The 22,319-nt window shown below is 42.6% G+C and overlaps 1 pseudogene; it reads left to right on the plus strand.

The window, feature by feature from the left end:
* Window positions 1–380: 380 nt before the first annotated feature.
* Window positions 381–932, plus strand: LOC147419307 (mitochondrial adenine nucleotide transporter ADNT1 pseudogene; annotated as a pseudogene).
* The last annotated feature ends 21,387 nt before the right edge of the window (window positions 933–22,319 follow it).

A 22,319-nucleotide genomic window follows, 5' to 3' on the forward strand; every position in this document is an offset into this window, starting at 1 on the left:
CTTCAATGATTAAAGATTCTTCTTCAAGTTCAAAATCCATTGAAGCCTAAATATAATGGCATGGTACAAGTATTGAAGTACATTTGGTCAATGAAGGCTTAGCTGGATTTTTCAAAGGGAATGGAACAAACTATGCTTGAATAATTCCTAACTCTGCTATGAAGATTTACAACTATGAACAAGCTTCAAGTGAAATTTTGTGGTTGTACAGGAGGGAGACTGGGCGAGAGGATACTGAGCTTAAACCATTACTAAGACTTGGAGCTGGTGCATGTGTCGGAATTATTGTAATATCTGCCACGTATCCTATGGACATGGTTCAGGGTAGGCTTACAGTGCAGACAAAGGAATCACCGATGCTCTATCGAGGAATGTTCCATGCAGTGTAAACGATAATGAAAGAGGAAGGACCATTAGCGGTCTACAAAGGCTGGTTGCCATCTGTTATTGGTGTGATCCCGTCCGTGGGTTTAAATTTTGCGGTATACGAATCACTCAAAGACTGGCTAGTGAAGAGGAACATAGCAAGCAAGCCAAAAGAGAATGTTCATTTGAGCATCCTTACAAAACTTGGATGTGGAGCAGCAGTAGGTACAGTGGACCCGACCGTAGCATATCCACTTGATGTGGTACGGAGGAGGATGCATATGGTGGGATGGAAGGATGCCTCTTCTATCATCACTGCGGATGGTCAGATGAAAACAACGGTTCAGTACACTGGGATGATTGATGCTTTTTTGAAGACTATTCAAAATGAAGGCTTTGGAGCCTTGTACAAAGGCGTGATTCCCAATTCTATCAAGGTTGTTCCTTCTATTGCTTTGGCGTTTGTGACATACGAGGTGATGAAGGATCTTCTTGGAGTCAAATTCCAAATATCAAATTAAGTGAATCTGCAATCTGCAATAGCAATAAGGTAGAAGATATTGTAAATGGACAAATGATTTGAAAGCACATCGGCCGTAGTATTGATTTGTAAGAGTCTCTAATTTTTTAAAGAAGGGAAATTTAAATGATAAGTCCGGGTGAGCGCTAGTTTGGTGCTTTCATATCAAAAAACAAAGAGAGAGGGAGGGAGAGAGAGAAGTGTGATTTAGCAGTTGCGCCTCTCTGGAGGTCTCCTTTTGTTGCCTCTACCCGTCCCCAATAGAAGTTCTGAACTCTTTCCTCGTAGGAGCACGTGCTCTGCCTCCCCTACTCAAGCCGCAACACCAAAAACAATGGTGCAACAAGAGATTAGGTCGGGCTGCATCAACATGCAAAAGCTCTCCTTGTGACAGAGTACAAGGTCGCGTGATGCACATCAATACAGATATGTTGATCCTATAGCATGCACGATCTCCGCCTCCTCAGCCGCTTCCCTTCCAGCCTTCCCTCACCCATATACAATCCCCTCCTCCTCCTCTGTCTCTCTCCTCCATCTCTCTCAATCTCTCTAAAAAAAAGTCCACACCGGCGTGGGCTCTTTCAGAGACTTTTTCTAAAAAGAGATTGAGAGAGAGCGAGGAGAGAGAAAGAGAGTGGGAGGGGTTGAAAGAAAAACTAGGTTTAGTGTAATCCCACCTGCAAATTTTGAGATTTACCTCTAAATTTTAAATTTGAAAGTGAGAAAACCTACAAAATTTACAAAAATTTAGCGTCATTTGGTGTAAAAGCCTTCAAATTTAGTCAGTGTACCACTGGAATTCTCATAGATAGGTTTGCCAAGTTTTCAGAACAAAGTTTTTTTCAAGCACTGGTCCATGCCCGTACATGAAAGAGTCCGCGTCTCTTTCAAAGAGATTTTTTGAAGGGTTTTGTTTATACTATATAATTGTTGAAAATGACGACGGTTGAACTTGAGGACCTTCTTACCTAATCTATTGTGAGTTTCCTTGCCCAACTCGTTCAAAACCAAAATTTTCAATGATTAGGGACCCTGAGATTTACCTTTCCTAGCCAACACAGTTGTTTGAACGTGGCACAATGTTGTTTGTTTCCTTGCATTACTCTTTTAGTGTAAGTCTCATGGTCCTACATGTAGGGAGGTAGGAATAGGAGATTTATATCCATTGGAATCATGGTGCCACTATTCCCAACAAGGATCAATGGTGGTAGAAATGAGCTTCCAATATGTGAAGGCAACTAGTTCCAAGAAGAGGAATATCGGAAAGCTCCGATTTACAAATCACCAAAATTTCAAGTCAAGACTGCGTGTCTCGCTTAAGATCCCGGGCAGCTTGTACAACATTGGCTTCTAAGCTGCCTCTTACTTCTCCCAGCCCACGATAAAATAAAGCTTGAAGAGGTGCCTTGCATGGACCACCAAAATTCTACTTTATCTAATCATTTTGCTTTTGGAACCACTTTCCTTGAGGACCATGCTTGCCTAACGAGTCTATCGTGAACAGTATAAACATAAATGATAGGACCTAGAGCCAAATGAAAGTTCTTATGCAGAGGAAAGGCCCAAGTGCTCTCATGGTTGAAAACAACCAAGGTCATGGCATATCTAGAGCATCATTTAATCCCAGGATATCCGAGCCTAGTCCTGGCAGGCTTTTGAAGCTGTACATTGCCATTATGTGAACAAAACTAGTCATTATACACGTTCTCACATTTCCACCGGGAAGCGAAGTCAGAGGATTGCACGGCAACGACAGGCTTGCAGGGCAGGCCGTTGATGTTGAGGGTGAGTTGGAGCTCTGCAGCTCACTGGGGCTGAGGGACACATAGAAGTCTTGCAAGGGGTCCTCGTCAGCAGCGTGAATAGTTGAGCCTAGTCCTGGCAGGCTTTCGAAGCTGTACATTGCCATTATGTGAGCACAACTAGTCATTATACACGTTATGACATTTCCACTGGGAAGCAAAGTCAGAGGATTGCACGACAAGAGGGGGGAGCGGGAGAGCACGCTGACAAGAGAGAATGGGGAGGGGAAGGGGGGATGGCGAGCATGGCAAGAGGGGGAATGCCTAGGTGGTGCAAGGGGAAATCAATCTTTGATGGTTTTTGTGAATAAATTGTTTTTGATTAATGAAGAGCATATAGTAGGTGGGTCAAGTTTTGAAAGTGCGTGGGATTAATAGGAATCTAGAGGAGATGCATCATGGGGCGAAGGACAAAAAGGTAGGGCAAACATGGGCCATCGCATCGTGCAAGGCAGAAATGCAATCTAGAGACGATAGCCATCAGGCAAGGACGTAGAGTAGCAATGTTCGAGAAAAATGTGTCTCATCTTAATATAGTGCCATTTTCAATTTCAAAAATGCCGGTTGAGAGCAAGGGGAAAACAAGAAATTCCACCTCAATATAGAGAAAAATAGTGTAAAAACTTGAAAAATAAATGTAATTTTTAAAATTTCCTCTTGTGCTAAATTCAAGAAATGGAATTTTATACGTTTGGATTTTTTTTTTTGAAACAATGCAGGGTTTGACTCTTGGAGGAGTGCTTTCCTATCTTGCACACAGCTTGAATCTTGTGTTGGAAGATTGTTATAGAAAATATGATGTTGTTTGGTTCAAAAGCATTGTATAGACAGGTCAAAGACGATGGTGGAATTTATTTTGAAGAGAGAGCATGCTATGGAGAAATATTTCATGCATAATGCCCATAAAATTCCACATTATTGATTTTTGTGATACATCTTGTGCAAATCAAACATGACCTCAAAGATAGTTGAATCCATAATTGAATTTAATTTTCATTATGAACACTTAACACTTTACCTCTTCTAAGAGAAATTATTGAACATTGTTGAATTTAGGGAAATCCATACTTGTGGCCTACATGGATGAAATGCACTCGAGACAAGTTTATCAAGTGAGTGATTAGCAACTTACAAATGACTCTTTTGAAGGTACTAATACCGATTCCCAATGTTGTTGAAGATATAGAATATGCTAAAAGAAATGATCATTAATAAAGGATCCTTTTAATTTCAAAAGAAAAAATGCTCCAACGGAAAAAATACACTAACTATACATACTGCAAGAATTGACACTCACCTACGGATCCTTTACCAACATTGAAAATGTGTGACCCTTGATAAGCCTTACATAGACCTGTCATATTCCACTACATTGGCACCATGTAAAGTAGATCTCTAATCCATTGTAATCCCTTGTTACCTATAAGAAATCACACTTCTACTAGAAATTACTTGTACAGTGCATAGTTCTCTCTCTCTCTCTCTCTCTCTCTCTCTCTCTCTCTCTCTCTCTCTCTCTCTCTCTCTCTCTCTCACACACACACACACACACACACACACACACACACACACACACACACACACACACACACTGTAGACGGCTGAGACAATTTCACTAAGTGGGAACTCTCTCTTATGAGACTGGCAGTGAATTAGTCAGTAATTACTACGGTAATTACCATGGTAAACCCAAGGCATATAAATAGGGCCCATTACATTGTAGTCGGGTTAGCATTTTGGCGGCAACTGTACTTGAGTTTTCAATCATTGGCAGTTGTTGTCGGCTGTACTCTATATGTAAATCACATCATATTCACTGTAATCTTTTATCTATAATTCCAATCACGGAAGATATTCCAGTTACACTTACTCTGTATTCAGTACTCTGAATTGAATCTGAATATTATTCTTAATACATAGTCTGGTTCTTATTCTAGTAGATAAATTCTAGTTCAATTTCTGATTCTCTGTCCAGTCTACTATCTGAACTAATACATCACCAGTAGCTGAAATATTCTAACATTGGAATTAGCTATCTCAAGAGATCAGCTCCAATTCCATTTTGGTGATCACGATGGCTCGAGCCGAAGCTCGTTGACTACTCAATACTCTTCTCCCCGTTGGAATTTTTCAGCAATGGCACCCAAACCCAGTCGTGGCCGTAAATCCACCATCCGTGTTGATCATATTCGTGAGGAGTCGGGAAGAGAGTATGACCCTAAGCATAGTCAGGCTGATGAGACGCAGGACTCACATCAGTCCAGTCATTCTCGACGCAGACGGGCAGAAAGGGAAGCACAAAAAGCCAAGAGTTCTCGGTCCAGGAAGGGGGATGAGGGTACCAAGGGAAGTAAAGGCAGTCACCGCACTTCTAGCAGACAGGCCAAAGAGGACACTGACACAAAGACAGAAACAGACATTGATTGGGATTCAGATACTGAAAACTGCAAGAAGACTTCCAAGCGCCGTTTTGAATCTAAGAAGAGAAGCGGCAAAACCAGTGGTAATCGGAATGATTACACATCTTCCCTGAAAATTTCTTTCCCAATATTCAAGGGAGGTAAGAACGATGATCCAAACGTTCACATACAGGCTTTTGAGCAGTATGCTAAACTGAAAAATATTGATGAAGATGATTGGGGGGATTACTTTCCGTAAACCTTGAAGGAGGCAGCGAGAAAGTGGTACTACCATTACCCCGCCTGTCAGCTGAGATCCTAGAACAAACTGCTTAAAGCCTTCTGACTGGAGTATTTCAACAACAGAGGTGATGAAGATATCCTCTGTGAATTGGATAAGCCTCAAGTAGCGGAATCTGTCAGTTCGAAGTTATGTGGAAAAAATCAAGGAGCTAACCAGGCAGTTACATGAACCGCCATCCAAGAAGAGGTTGAGTGCATGGTTTCTGAATGGTTTTAGAAGCAAAAAGCTTAGGGAGCAGGAGGTACCAGCTCCAACCAAGAAATTCAATGATCTGGTACAACGGGCACTGAAGCTGGAATAGTAGGCCAAGAAGGAAAAGAGCCATAAAAAGAGAAGATCCAATAGCAGTACCTCTGCTACTGAGAGTTCGAATTCCAGTGAAGTGTCCAGCGGCTCTGAAAGCAGCTCTTAGGAACGGTCCAAGGATAAGTCAAAGAAGGGATCCTGGACTAAGAAGATCGAAGAAATGGCTAGGCAAATTGCCGAGATTAGCCACACCAGATAGCCAGTTTGGAAGATGGAGACTCGGTGTTCAAATGAAAATCCAAGGACCACATCTCCAATGAATGCCCACAATGTACTTACTATAAGGCCTTTGGTCATTTATGGAACAACTGTGGTATCAGGATTCATCACTTTAAGAAGGGCAAAGAACTGTCAGTGGTAGCCTATACTAAACCAGTGAAAGTAGAACCAGCCAAAGCATCTCAAGAGGAGAGACCAAGTACCAGTGGTACTAGTCAAGGATGCGGCCGATTCCAAACGGGTATGGGCCGAGGCAGAGGACGTGGCAACTTCCAGAGTCGGAGTATGAATTGCTACACTTGTGGGAAGTATGGCCATTTCACAGCTCAATGCCCAGATGCACCTGCACCTACTGCTACTGAGGCTAAGGCACCAGAGCCAGTCCCAGTACGGGTAGTCACAAGAAGCAAAGGCGTGGTAATTGAAGAAATTCCAGATACTTCAGAAAAACCAGTTACTACGGACATCAGCAAATGGGCTCAACAAAGAGAAATTTGAAAGGCCAAGGGTAAAGAGAGTAGAGAGAACTAGCGGCTAAAATCACGGAGGATTTAGCCAAGAAGCTGCCAGAGCAGCTAGAAATTTTTGAAGCTCGAGTCATTCACAAGATACCAGCCCAATCAACTCAGAAAGATCAGTCAATACCGGGCATTCCTGAGACCATGCTAGCTGCGGTACAAGGAATGACTAATGAACTGAGAGTTGATGGAAGGATTGGAAGCACTGCAAGGGAGGAATGGCAGTGTGAAGATACAACCAGTTCTTCGAGCTCTGACAACTAGTCTGATAAAGAGAAATAAGAAATCCATGTTAAAATCTGTGATAGAATGCAGAAGTTGACTGTGGAGCTGGAAGATATCAGAAAAACCTTGTGTGAAGTGGCACACTTTATCAGACAGTGCAAGAAGCTGAAGCGGAGGCCAGAACAGTGGACCTGGCGGCCATCCGAGATGATGAAGTCCCACTCATTCAGGTGGACTACAAGGTTCAGAAGCAATGGGAACCTCTTTCAAGTGTTATCTTGGATGGAGGAGCAGGAGTCAATATAATGGGAGTTCATCTCGAGCAGAGAATGGGCGTCACAAATCTAAAGCTAGCACCATTTAAAGTGAAAATCACGGAGTGGTACAAGCTACGGGCATGATTGAAAATATGCAAATAAGAGTAGGAAGGGAAAAATTAAAACTAGCTTCTTCGTTTTGGATGTGCAAGGGGCATATGGGATGCTGCTAGGGCGCCCATGGTTGAGAACGGCACATGCTGTTCATGACTATGCAAATCAAACCTTAACCATAGAAGGGGCCAACGCTAGAATTCAGATCCAGACAAACAATAGCTGGAGAAAAGAGCTGAGGCCGAAGGAATTATGCCAGAAGTATAAGGCAAAGAAGATCGAACGGATGTTAGCAGCACTGAACATATTTCCTTTAGCAGAGATTGATTTGAATGCAGTTTTACTGAATAAAGAGCAGGCCGACAAGCAGAAAAAGCAATTCCCAGATCAGTTTACTGAAATCAACACAGGGGAAAGATCGGTTTAGTTAACTGGGAGGTTGGTGGAATCAGCTGATATTGTCATGGTAGAGGAGCCAGTACATTCTGAATAACACACAGTGGATCAGAATGCTGATTCAGAACTGAATGGGCCATCTTGGGATTATGCTGAGGAATCGAACAAACGGAAAGGAGGCGTGCCTAATTGGTTGCTTCCAGACGACCAAGAAGTTGAAGAATGGAACCTAGGCTCGGAGGATAGTCCTAGGAAGATCAAGGTCAACAAGCATCTCAACCCTATAATGAAGGAAAAGGCACGCAGGATGTTCCAGAATTACAAAGACGTATTTACCTGGGAACACACAGACCTGAAAGGGGTGGATCCTGAAGTATGTCAGCACCGGATATCGTTGAAGCCAGATGCTAGGCCAGTACGACTGCAAAGATATCGAATGAACCCCAACTATGCTAAGAAGGTCAAAGAGGAGATTGATGATCTTCTCAAGGATGGGTTCATCACAGAGGTGGCCACTAGCGATTGGCTATTTCCCATAGTCGTAGTTCCCAAGAAAAATGGGAAATTGAGAGTTTGTATTGACTATAGGAAACTCAACGCCCAAACTATCAAATATCCATTTCCATTGCCTTTTACTGACATGTTGCTTGATGAGATCGCATGATATGAAATGTATAGCTTTATGGATGGTTACAGTGGCTATAACTAGTTACAGATCACTCTTGAAGATAGAGAAAAGACCACTTTCATCACCGAGTGGGGAGCTTTCATGTATCTGGTGATGCCTTTCGGCCTGTGAAATGCACCAGCTACCTTTCAACGGTGTATGATGGAAATGTTTAATGAGTTCCTTCATCGGTTCCTCGCCATCTTTATGGATGACTTTACTGTATATTCAGATGAGGAACAGTAACTATTATTCCTAGAAATGGTTTTCAAACGCTGTCCGGAGAAGCGGATTTGTTTGAATCCATTTGAATCCGTTTTCCTAGTCTGGAAGGGATAGTCACTAGGACATGTGGTTTCCCAAAATGGAATAGAAATGGACAACGATAAAATCTAGCGTGTTCAGCAAGCTAAAGCACCCAGAAATGCATCAGAGTTGAGCTCTTTCCTGGGATATGTTAACTTCTATAGAAGGTTTGTACATAAGTTTTCTTCTCAAGTAGTACCATTATACGAACTCACAAAGAAGACCAGTAAGTTCAATTGGACTGCTGAATGAGAGGAGAGCTTCCAGAATTTGAAAAAGGCCATTATCAGTAAACCAGTCCTTAGGAAACCAAACTGGGCTGTTATTTTCCATGTACATGTGGACGCTTTGGGATTGGCAATGGGGGCGATATTGGCTCAGCCAGACGGAAGGACTGATTATCTTGTTTATTTTGCCAGTCTCACAGATTCAGTCAGACTGAACAAGGATATACAACTACTGAGCAAGAAGCCCTTGGAATGGTTTTCAGCGCTACAAAGTTCAAGCATTACCTGTTAGGAAAGTTGTTCCATTTTTATGTGGACCATCAAGATCTTCTGCTCTTGATTAAGTCATTATTCAAGGCAGATTGATATGGTGGATAATGTTTCTAATGGAGTTTGAATTCAGAATTTTTCATAAACCTGGCAAGAATCACTGTGGAGCTGATTTTCTGTCCAGAAGTACAGAAGGTTATTCAGAAGTACCCTTGAGGGACGAACTAGTGGACGCCTGACTTATTTCAGCTGGAAGCAGGAGAATCAGTTGATCCTGAATGGTATGATGTTTATCAGTTTCTTTCTCAAGGTGCTTTTCCAGAGGGCTGGAAGCAGAACCAGAAGAAAGCTTTAGTCATCTAAAGCTTGAAGTTTACTATCATCGGAGGGTCACTCTATCGATTAGGGGTAGATGGTATACTTCGACGTTGTGTGCCTGTGGAAGGGAGAATGCAAGTTATTTCAGAAGCACATAATGGCGAATCTGGTGGACATTTTTCCAATGAAGTTACCTACAAGAAGATTCTGCAAGCGGGTATGTGGTGGAAAACACTAATTGCTAATGTTAGAAGTTTTTGTAAAACATGTGACATATGCCAAAGAATGGGTAGACCTACAGCTGCAGATATGACTCCTTTAACACCTGCACAACCACTGGGTGTGTTCATGAAATGGGGTTTAAAGTTTATTGGACCTTTTAAGAAGGTTACCCTCAGGAAGAAAAAGTACATAGTAATGGTTACTTGTTATGTCACTAAGTGGGTTGAACCTAAGCCTCTTCCTGACAACACAACCAAGTCAACTGCAAGGTTTCTATTTGAGAATATTGTCTGTCGATATGGATGTCCGGTAGAGATTGTGTTAGACCAAGGAACACATTTTATCAATGACACCATGGAAATTCTATTGGATATGCTTTCAGCCAAGCATCAAAAATCTACTCCTTATTATCCTAGATGCAATGGACATGCTAAAAGTAGTAATAAGACAATCGAGACTATTCTCACTAAGGTTGTGCAGAAGAAACCAGACCAGTGGGATTTGAAACTCCAGACTTCTTTATGGGCGTATAGGACAGCTTACAAGGTCACTACTGGGTTGACACCATTCAAAATGGTGTATGGCACTGCAGCTGTGGTTGCTATGGAGTTTTTTATCCCAAGTCTAAGAATGGTTGTGAAATATGGCTTAGACTTCAACCACAATCTAAAAAAACGCCTAGATGAACTTATGCAACTAGATGAACTCAGGCAACGGGCTATGCTGGAACAAGAAATTGTTCAACAACAAAGGAAGCACTGGCATGATCGCCGAATTAAGGTTCAGGAATTTCAAAAAGGAGATTTGGTGCTTCTCTATCAGTTTAGATTGGGGCCGAAGAAGCCAAACCTGAAGATTGCCTACGCAGGACCATTTGAGGTAGACTGGGTCTTCTCCAATGGTACGGTAAGACTGAAAGATCTATCTGGATTATTGTTGCTAGGAGTATATAATGGTGCAAAGATCAAGCTCTACTATGCTGAAGCTAGAGAATCTGGCCAAGAACAAGGTACTAGGGAATTGGGAACTGAAGATCAAGAGATACCAGAATCGGATATTTTTGGGATTTTTCATGTGCAACCAATTCCAATTTCAGAACCAGTACTAGTAGAACCAAACCAGACTGATCTTAGAATAAGTACCAGTGTGATCAAACCAGACTGGGAACCAGTCCAGTATCACTGGGAACACACTTTTCAATTTTTAAGCACCCAACGATCATAGGGCATGCCAATCGTAATCATTTCAAGGATGGGTAGAAGACTTGTCCAATGCATGTCTACCACGACAGCAGCGATGCACACAAGTCTAGGAGCGGTGAGTGGTGGAGCTTTTTTGGCACAAACACGTATAACAATCAGGAGAGTCGGCATTTTTCCTCACAAATCTCCTGCGCGACTATTTCCTCCCGTTGTTCATTCGCCATCGCCAAGCTCTGAGGTATCTTCGCTACAGTCGTAGACTTCGTCTTCTGAGGAGACAGTCGACTGTCGACTAGCTTTGCCAGCAACACCTAGGTACGGCTTTGAAGCATTAAGTAAGTCTTCTTCTCCTTCTCCTGTTTCGTCGTCTTCACAGTGTATGGGTAGGACGAAGCGTTTAGACAAGATGCAAGAATCTCTTGAGGAAACCCAAGCCATCGTCACTGCTGCGAAGGCAAGCCTTCCCATCATTCCTTACAACAAGATTCAGCGCTATGTATTCATCGACCAAGCTATGGATTTGCTGCAACTATGGGATCTACGAGTCGTTATGCAAGCCTCAAGAATAGATTTCAATGCGGCTATCATAAAGCAGGTTCTTGACTCTTTTGATGTTGAAGATGGCAGTGCCATAGTGTATGGTAAAAAGGTGTCTGCTACACCAGAAGACATAGCTTTTGCATTCTGGATGCCTAATGAGCCCAAGCCATCTGTGGCAACCCCATAGTAGATCAGTATGGTCTTAAAGGAGGATGAAGCTGCTAAGCGCAAGCGAAAAGCAAGTGATCAAGGGATTCCAGTGGCAGGACTGGAAGCTTCTACTGCTTACAGGTTTGTGGCAGAAGCAGCGAGTCTTAAAAATAATCCAACATATGTGTCTAAGAAAGTTTTTGCTATGCTGCTGGCCAAGACATTGGATTCAAAGGTCTCTATCAACCTTTATCAGATCCTATCACACAACGTGATTCAACAAACTGCCAAGTTGAAATCCCAGAATCATGCTTCAGCAAACTGCCAAGTTGAAATCCGAGAATTTTTTCAAAGCTTGGTATGTTTGGCAATTTTTATATTGGGCCACTGCTCGAGATGCTTATGGCCAGGTAAAATTGGCTTGGAGTGAGAAGCCAGCTCTAGAATCCAAGAATATTGATCTGTCTTCAGATGAAGAATCCATGGACAATCAGACCACTCCAATTGGTCTGAAAAGGAAAGCCAGCGAAGATCAGGCTGGCAGTTCGAAGAAACCGAAGACTACACTGACGAAGAGCAGTGCTTTTCTGAAGCAAATAGAGAGTCAGGTCAAAACTTTGACTACTGAAAAGGCTATAGTTAGCCAAGATGATAAACAACCTACTCAGAATACTGAGGTCAACTAGTCAGTAGGACATAGTACAGTCGCTACTGGTACTGGCACAAATCAGGCAAAAGCAGCGACTTCTGAGAAGGTAGCAGAACAGTCGGCTGTGGACAAAGAACAACTAGACAAGGATAAAGGTCAACTGGACAAAGGCAAAGGTCCAGCATCTTCAACTTTATTGGGTTGTGTCTCTATCTCAAATAATGAAGAAGCTTTGCACTGGGTAAAAAAGGACAGGTTGCAGCAGATGCAGACCCATCCATTGAAAGGAAGTCTCTTTCTACAGAAAGTTGATTATGCACCCTTACCCTATATGGCTCTAGTTACAGTGTATGAGCCTATTGATTCTGACCCAGCCACAGTGAAGGACGGATGTTCAGTCCTCATCCAATCTTCCTGTAATAAGGGTAATAAGCTGTAAGGGAGACATAACTGCCAAGATTTTTTCCAACACTTAACTCTTAGCATCCAGAACCAGTCGATCGCCTTACATACTTCAAGATTATTGATGAGCTTCAGGATTGGTATGAGCGATCGACTGTAGAATGGAAAACTTGGCAAACACTGTTCAATGATGCTCTCCAACTCAATGATATTCACGAGCTGAAAGAAGAGATGCAGAGGATCCGGATATGTATGGGTTAGTGGAAGATTCAGATCAGGGGCCTGACCAACATTACTAATCAGTTGCTGCAACTCACTGTTGAGTCCTCTAAATTGCCTGAAAAGGATATTGTTCCTAAGGCGGGCCTAACACCACAGTATAGAGAGATGGCTGAGATTCTTTTTGAAGCCAATTAGCCTCTTCCAGAAGGATGGATCCATATTGCTTCGCATTGTCACAAGCTGGCAAGAACCAGGATCACCAAAGGCAGACGCACCCTCTAGGATCCTGACACCAAAACCTCTCATTCCCTTACGCCTTATGAAGTAGAGATGACCACAGAAAGGCGGGATCAGCTTGAGCAGAGGCCATTTACCAACTCATTCATAAGGAGAATGTTGGCACTGGGACTTATCAAATGCCATCCAGGCCAAAGGGTAAACATAAGCTGGTTCAATGGAAGGATACTGGGTAGTTCCATCTTAGAATTTAGTGGCGACTTTTCCTTCTCAGCTGGAAGGTTGATATTCGTCTGTGTAGATGATGAGAGCTCCACCTTGGCCTTTTCAGCTGCCTCTCGCAATCTTTGTATGGCCATTCTATCATTGGTCAAGTCCAATCCCCAGCATCAGAAGCAGACAGTGGATTTTTCAGCTTCAAATCAGAATCAGATAGGGGAAACAGAAGCTGGTTCAATGGAAGGATACTGGGTAGTTCCATCTTAGAATTTAGTGGCGACTTTTCCTTCTCAGCTGGAAGGTTGATATTTGTCTGTGTAGACGATGAGAGCTCCACCTTGGCCTTTTCAGCTGCCTCTCGCAATCTTTGTATGGCCATTCTGTCATTCAGGGTCAAGTCCAATCCCCAGCATCAGAAGCAGACAGTGGATTTTTCAGCTTCAAATCAGAATTAGACAGGGGAATTTTTCAAAAATTTTGGAATCTTGCCAAAATTCAAGAAAGGAGGGAAGGATGTAGACGACTGAGACAGTTTCACTAAGTGGGAACACTCTTATGAGATGGGTAGTGAATTAGTCAGTAATTACTACGATAATTACCATGGTAAACCCAAGGCATATAAATAGGGCCCACTACATTGTAGTTGGGTTAGCATTTTGGTGGCAATTGTACTTGAGTTGTCAATCATTGGTAGTTGTTGTCGGTTGTACTCTATATGTAAATCACATCATATTCAGTGTAATCTTTCATCTGTAATTCCAATTACGGCAGATATTCCAATTACACTTACTATTCAGTACTCTGAATCTGAATATTATTCTCAGTACATAGTCTGGTTCTTATTCTAGTAGATAAATTCCAGTTCAGTTTTTGATTCTCTGTCCAGTCTACTGTCTGAACTAATACATCACCAGCTGAAATCTTCTAACACTAGAATTAGCTATCTCAAGAGATCAGCTCCAATTCCCCACACACATACACGCACACACACAATTTTTTTTGGGTAAATCAATTTGATTTATCTATCTGTGGGAAACCTCAAAGAGAGAAAACCCACCAAAAAGATGTACAAGAAAAGGAACACAAAAGTGTTCGGCTGTACAAAATAGCTAAAAGCATTCATAGGAAAGCTGATGGATCTCTGCAGTGATATCACCAACTTCCAAGGCGAATCATAAAGACTGCCTAAGGGAAAGCTTGAAGAAAGGCAAGGGATCTGCATGAATGCGATGGAACATATAGCCATTACGCTGTCGCGACAGGCTCCAGTACGCCCAAAACCTGACCCACATGAAGAAGATTGCAAAGTACTGCAACGCAAGTGAGACGATACCAAAAAGCCAAAACCGCTTGTGGAAGACCATCGTGGGAAAACGTAGCCGCTTACACGCAAATACCCGATGAAGGAAATCTTGAGTAACACAACAATCCCACAAGAGGTGACAAACATACTCTTCAACATATAAGCAACGGACACAGGATGAAGGACAGATATGGTGCATCCTAAGAAAGGTACCCACAGGCAGCACACCAAGTAAACACCGCCAAAGAAACAAACGCTCCTTCGATGGCAAATGGCTTCCCCATAATGAATATTGTAAAGGGAATGGCCTATGAACTTAGAGAATAGCGGAATTAAGAGAATTAGAGTGAGAAATTTTGAGATCATAGAGGGTGAACTTAATTGGTAGTAGCAACTCTATCATAACACTTAATTAACTAGGCATGAACAATACTTTTACACGAGAGAGAGTGTAGAGAATATGACAACAGTTGAGGACCGGATTTATGTGGAGCCGGTCCCCCCTCCAAAAGGCATTTGTATTATAGATTCTCTCATTAAGAGAGACTTGGTACAATACAATCTTTGTGTTCCTTGAGACCTCCTTGGCAATATGAAGATGGAAGGTTCACACACCAAGCTTTTGCATAATTTCAACAATCAATCTTAGCTTGGAAACAATCAAGAACTTGTGAACATCATTAATCTTTGTGTTCCCTAAATCATTTGAGTGCATGAAGATGTATACTTTTTATGCATCAACTTGTGCTTAAAGCAAATAATTAATCTACCTTGCAATAAAATTAATCTACTTGCATTAAGTAATTAATCTACTTGCAATAAACCATTAGCCTTCTTGCAATAAGCATAACATGCACTTGTAGAAAGAATTAACTATCCCAAGCCTCAATCCCAAGACCTCAAACACCTTCGAAGGTGGAGAGAGCTAGCAGGGAATGAGGGTAGGGAAGAGGAAGAAGAAACATTTCATAGGAGAAAGAATTAGTTCCTCACTTATCATACTCTTGTTGCTAGCATACATAATAGCATAGTAATGAAGAAGAAGGAGATGGAAAGCTCAAGCATTGAAGCATGGCTCTTGGATGGATTTGCACTCCATAGCCAAGAGTGTTGGTGTAGGCTCTCAACCTCTACTTGCTTGGAGAAGGAGAGGGAGCTCTTGCCCTTTGCATAGTACACAATGAGAGTGTTTGTGAGTGTGTGTGGGTGAGTATACCCCCTAAGCACCCCCCTAGCTTGCTTGGGTAGACCCCCCTTGTAGCTCATGCTTGAAGCTCATTGGACCCCTCCAAGCCTAGCCAATCACAAGCAGGAGCCATTACAAGCAACATGGGTAGCCTTGGGACAAGTGTCCCCCTTTCCCCTTTGAGAGAGAGGACTTGATAAATGCAAAATCGATTAATTAAATATCCTAAATTATCATTGGAACCCTTGGGTGGCCAACCAATAGGCTTCAGGCACACCATCAGGGCAACATGGGGAGGAACCTGACATGTGTCCTTGATGCCTCTTCAAGCTGGGGATTCCCTTGTGAGTGTGAGTGTGTGTTCTCTCTCTAATCCCTAGGAAAAGGGATCGCCCCCCCTCTTGTAGGGATGCTTTTGACTTTAGGAGCTCAAGCACCTTAGTCATCAAGCATGACAAAGCACTTGGACTAGGGGGTGTTCCCACAAGCATCTCAGGCAAGCATCTCAAGGCACCTCAAGCACCTTAATCATGTGGCAAGTCAAGCACCTCAAGCATGGAGCCAGTCAAGCACCTCAAGCATCTTAATCAAGCACCTCAAGCATGTCAAGCACCTCAAGCACTACAAGCACCTTAAGCAGGACAAGCACCTCGAGCTTAGGCCGGGTTCCCACCTCAAGCTCAGCCCTAGCTTGCCTAAGGTCAAAGGACTTTTACACACATTATTGGAGGTCTTCAATGAAGCTAACCCTAAGGTCTTATGCTCCATTGGTTAGCCTTTCTCTTTGATAGACCATCTCTCATTTGGGCCCCTTAACCATTGGCCCCGTGTTGAGATAGATCTATAAGCACATGTCTATATCTTAACCCTTGTTCCCGTGTATTCTCCCACATTAAGTGATCAGTTTAATATGAGAAAATCATTTGGGTTGGATAGATATTAATTTTTCTGACATTACTTCTCTCTTGAAATCATAGTCGTCCTTGACTATGAGGTAGAGATGGTAAAGTCTCACCCATTAGTTCATTGGTCTTAGCGGGTAGAGGATCCATTTTTACCCTACGACATCATTCCAGAGTGGATGACTAATCCACTTGGTGCTTGAGAGACATTGTCTGCCGCAAGCATGTCTGCTCTTTCTAGTCCATATCATATTTCCAAAGTAGAGTGACAAGTTCTACTTGGTGTTTGGGAGACGTAGTTACCACAAACATGATCCTAAGTATGCATACTTTAAAATTTGTGCACAAAACATGAAAAGAGAGTCTTATAAGACAAAAACATTGATCATTTAAAATGCATTTCTTTTATATTTGCTTACTCTTTTGTGTCATTGTAAGCATCATTAACAAGGTTCATATTATCCTTAAGCCATGTTCTTTGCATGCATTTAGCATCTTTGAAAGGATAATTAAATAAGATACTGTCAGTAATCTTACCATTTCTTAATACCTTGTCTTCTTGTTGAAGGATGAACTTGGGTTGGAGCTCCTCTGCTTCATCTTCGATCTGTGGTGGGTCTTCATTTGTGTGTAATTTGCCTTAGATGAGCCTTGGGAAAGTTTAGTAAGACCCAACTTTTTTATAAAAAAAAAGAAAAAGAAAAAAAAAAGGATAAGGCTCTTTTGTGCGTAACGGCTGGAGCCTCTTTTGCCTAGCTAATAAATGGATATAGCCTGTTTAATCTTGTAAAAAGATTCGTTTTGATCTCGGCTATACTCCTTTGCAATGAAGATCTTCCCAGGTATCTTAAGCTACAAGGGACTTTTGGATCTTCCGTCTTTAGCCTCGAAAGGTAGTTTCTCCTTAGAAGTATGTTCACGTTATTAGAGACATACTGTTGTTAAGATAAGTACTTCTCTCATTTTGAGCATTGATCTACTTTGAATCACTGACTTTTAGTAGATCAAGGATCATTAGTTTTGTAACTTTGCGTTTGGCCATCCGTTGGAATAGTAGGCCGACATAAGAGGATTACTCTAATTCTGATAGAGATTCTATAAAAAATTAGTGGTCATAGTAGGATTTCTATTCGACACAATTGGATGTTGGCAAGCCATGGTCTTTTTTTCATACTTCCTCTTTTGGTATACCATACATTTTGAAACATTCTCTTGTATGTTATTGTTTCTTGGTAAGCCAATACAAGTATGCTTTTACTCCTAGCAGAGTAAATTCGAATTCCTCTTTGCCCCGCATATGGAAGGAGCATGGGAAGTAAGGAAGATATAGCCTATTGAGGTATGGAAGATAACCATCCTTTTACGTGAGTGGTTCTTTTTCTTCCATTTGTAAGGCTATTATCATATCCCTAAAGCCTGGGTTAGAAGCATATTTAACTATCATAAAACATAGCTCATTGTAAGTTGCTATTGATATCCTATCTACCCTTGGCCATTGGGAAAGTGCATCGGCTACATGATTGTGCTTGCCAGCAATGTGAGCAAAGTAGAATTTAAATTGCAAAAAGAAATTTTCCTACCTCATTTGATTGTCCGAGAGCTTGGTTTGCATCATGAATGGAGTCCGCAAGAAGTACTTCCATGTGTCTAGAGCATTTAAAACAGCTCATAGGTCCTTTTGTATATGACCAACATTCGCTCATTGGAGTTGAGTCTTTGAATCTCGTATGCTATGGTATTCCCTTCTTGAAGCAAAGTTTTGCTCAAAGGCAATCATCCAGGCATTACATTGGACCTCAAATAGCTTTGAGAGATCCCATAAGTTGAGAAATAACACTACAAGAGGTTGTGTGCTCTTGTGACGCTGTTAGCGACGAAAATACACTGGGTTTTTATAACCCCCGGCGTCGCTAATAGCGTCGCTATATGCGTCGCTATAATCGTCGCTATAAGCGTCGCTATAAGCGTCGCTATAAGTGTCGCTATATAAAGACGCTCCTAGCGACGGTCATAGCGACGGTTATAGCGACGTTTACACAGAAGTCTATAGCGACGCTCATAGCGACGCTACAGAGCCATAAATAGCGACGGTTATAGCAACGCCCGAGAGAATTTTTTTTTGGTGACAGGGCATTGAATGCCCTGCCACCCATAAAGCATATTGTACTTGATTCACTTTTTAAAAAAAGTGCAAGGGTAGATAATAGACCCAAAATAGTCACCCACAAGACGCATTGTTTGCAAAATTGACAAGCGTAAAATTGACAATTGTACACATCATAGGCAAAATGAATTGATTGGCAAATGTAATAATGACAATTGTACAACATCATAGGCATAAAGAATTGATTGGCAAAATGAACTGCGGTGACAAATGTAATAATATACATGGTTCAAAAAGACGTATAAAATCCGTCTCATGATACATAAGCTATGAGAAACCCTAAACTAATGCTATCTAGCTACGGCTAAACTGACGTCGTCTAGTCAGACGTCTCATCGCGTCCAAGCGGCGTATCTGTCGGATTCTGCAAAAAAAGACAATAAGACAGCTTTCAGTAAGTATAAACATATAACGACATTTATAAAACAATACAAAAAATATAAAAGAGTAAACCCTAATACTAACCATGCCACCGCGAGAACTGAGAATGTCCATCAGGGCGTTTAAGCCCTTCCTGCCTGCTTACTCACGTTCGTACGGTGTGGGATCACGTCGTGTCATCGACCACTGTCAAAACATACAAAGATTTCATTATGTTAGAATTAAAAAACTCATAAACCCTAAACTATCGAACATAAAGAGCAATGCAAAAACACTTACAAAATCGGCCTCAAATGATGCCCATCCACCGCTCCCCAAGTGGTGCGATCTCCCTACCTCTACTCGCGCTCTGGCTGCATCCTTTTGTTGCTTCCACTTGTCGGGATTCTCGCGCGCTGCTTTCTTCGCATTCTTCCAATCTTCTTTGGCCAGCCAATCTGGCATGTTCCACCCATGCTTGATTGCTTTTTGCACTTCGGAACGCTTGTGTTTGCAGTATTCGTGCATTCGAATCTTCATCAGGTCTTCATTGAAGCGCTGATCCCGTGTTGGAACGGGAAACTCATCATGAAGTATGTTGATGACTCTGTTTTTTAAATCACTTGGTACTTCACTCCATTTGTTTAGTATGTAGTGTCTAAACAGCTAAGAGCAAAGACCACGCATGCGCGAGATCACCTTCTTGCCGTCATCATCCATGATGATGCCGCCGCTGAAGTCGACGGAGTAAGGCAAGCCCTCTGGCCGGTGACGCGTGAACCTGGGTGTCCCGTCAGGGGTCTCTAGCGGCGTGTCGATGGGGGTACGGACGTCAGGTGTCTCCACCGGCGTCTGGGCCCCGAAGCGAGGAGTGTCGAGTGGGGTGGCTCCTGGCGGAGTAGGTAGAGGTGTGTAGCTGCTAGGAACAGTCAGCCGTGCAAAACCTGGCGTAGATGGCAATGTTGTGGCTGGTGTGGGGGCGGGCAAAGAAGGGGAGGGTAAAGAGCCTCGTCGAACACGAGGCGGTGTGGAGGCATCGGTGGTGGAATCCCCACAACAACCTCCACCGCCACCACTAGAGCGCCGGTTTCTAGACGAGTGTGAAGCTCGTCTCGTCGACGCCGAAGCTTCGGAGCGCGCCGAATGCTCCAAAATAGAGGGAGATGCGGATGGAGTAGGAACGCACGATGATGCGCCAGAGCGATGACGCTCCACGTACCACTGTCTCTGCTGCGGTGACAAAGAAGAAAGAAACTCCTCATCATCCATACCTGCATTAAACACACGAATATTTAAACTTAATATTGAATGAATAGAGTAGACAATGACGCAAAGACCATTAAATACAATGACGTAATGACGCATATAAATACAATGACGCAATGAATTGAGTGATAGAAGAGGCAAGTCGAAAACTCAGAATTTTCAATCAAAAGATGTGAGCGCGAGTAGAAAAGAGTGTTATACACCATGGAAGGTACTTAGAGAGCCAGAGCTTTTACAACACGGAGCAAAATTGTTCAAATACAATATTTGTGGCTTTAAGAGATCTCTCTCTCATCCTCGCATAACTCACCATAACTTCCTATATCTATATAGAGCTCTCCGTTTAAACACATATCCTCTGTTTCATTTTGTAGCTCCTCTGCATGCACCCCATATAGAGTAGTAGCATCTTGATGCTCGTCTGGCACCAACGCAGCGGCTTCTGATTGAGAATCTTCTCTGATCTCCTCCATTGATGCCGTTGTGATTGGCACATGGTAGCCTTCATACGTCCTTGCACTACGAGGGGCTACCTCTATGACGTACCACCAAATTGATGTAGACTTTGTAGGATGAAATATTACCTGCCAGAGCCACAAGCACATAACTTGTAAAAGGGGGATGTTAACTATTTACATACTTACTTGTTCACAATGCTCGGGTAGTACGAAAGTGTCTCTTAGGTCAGTCCATTTCTTAGTAGAATCCACCTCAAGAAAACCAGACTCTCCTCTACGCACAGTAGCGTTGCGACCCTCCATGATTATCTTGAACCATTGCACGTCGAACAAGTCGACAAAAAATCCTCTGTAATCGATCCTCAAAATCTCTTGCAGTGTGCCGAAGTAAGTGAGTTCCGCCACCACAGGATCTGCATCAGAGGAACGTCGTCGACTAGACTGTTCAAATTTTGCCATGATTCCACAATCTTGAGTAAAACGCTTTTTGTCGATTCGTTCCACCCTAAAATGTCGACCTTTACACCATGCTACTGTGTATGACTTATACTACAACGAACAAAGATTATGAGTGGCCGTTCAAACGTTTAGAAATAAAGTCACTAGCTAGTCGTACATTGCAAACTTACCTTAGTCGCGCAACCCCGAGAGTACTCCCACTCTTCCTCAGTCACTTCGTCACCGCATTGTTGTGCGCTTTTCAATTGGTTGTGCAACCATCTTAAGCTCATGAAGGTTGGTAGGCTCTCCAGAACCGTCGGATAGTGCATCGGTGGTCGTCTTCCCCGTCTCCACTCGATTCGTGCCCTTTGTCGCTCTTGCTTTGCATCCTCATATTGTGAAATCCACTTTTGCATCACTGGATTGTGAAGCATGCAAAATCGGTTGATTTTAGCCTCTAGATCTTCCGTCATCTTCTTCTCAACACCGAGATTGCACATGACAATCCCAGATATGCGCTCATTATCTATGGTTCTCCATAGCGTGTCCCGGGCTTTATCAAATCCGTCTAGCCACTCTCCAATGTACACTAGGGACTCTGATACCAACCAACCTTCTGCCATGCTACCCTCCGGACGTGCCTTTTGACGCACATATCCCTTAAGCGTTTTCATGAAACGTTCTAAGAAGAACATCCATCTGGAATGAACTGTGCCAGCTATTTCCACCTCATCAACTATGTGAACAAGAAGATGCACCTGAATGGTTAGCATGGTAGTAGGAAAATGTTTCTCAAACATGCACACAAGCTCCGCAGCATTTAGTTTGGCGAATGGTATGGAGTCTACGTTGATCTCCTTTTGTGAGATCCATTGCACCAGCTTTGCAAGTTTGTAGATTGTGTTACGGATGTCGAGAGACAAACATCCCTCAATGGCAACCGGTAAAATAAACTGTAAAGTATGTGCAACAATGATATTAAAGTCCACATTTTATGCAATGATATTAAAGTCCACTATGAACATACCTGACACATTTTATGCCAATCGTGTGACTTCAAACCAGTAAGCTTTCCTTCTTTAGTAAAACACGTTCGGAGCGAGTGCATTACGCCAGTGGGGGTCCGCAAAGATCGAATGGTCTCTTTTACTTTGCGTTCTTGGGCTCCTGTGAAAATCCATG

This window comes from Adiantum capillus-veneris, chromosome 29 (assembly GCF_014529385.1).
Source record: "Adiantum capillus-veneris isolate H3 chromosome 29, ASM1452938v2, whole genome shotgun sequence".
Lineage (NCBI taxonomy): Eukaryota > Viridiplantae > Streptophyta > Polypodiopsida > Polypodiales > Pteridaceae > Adiantum > Adiantum capillus-veneris.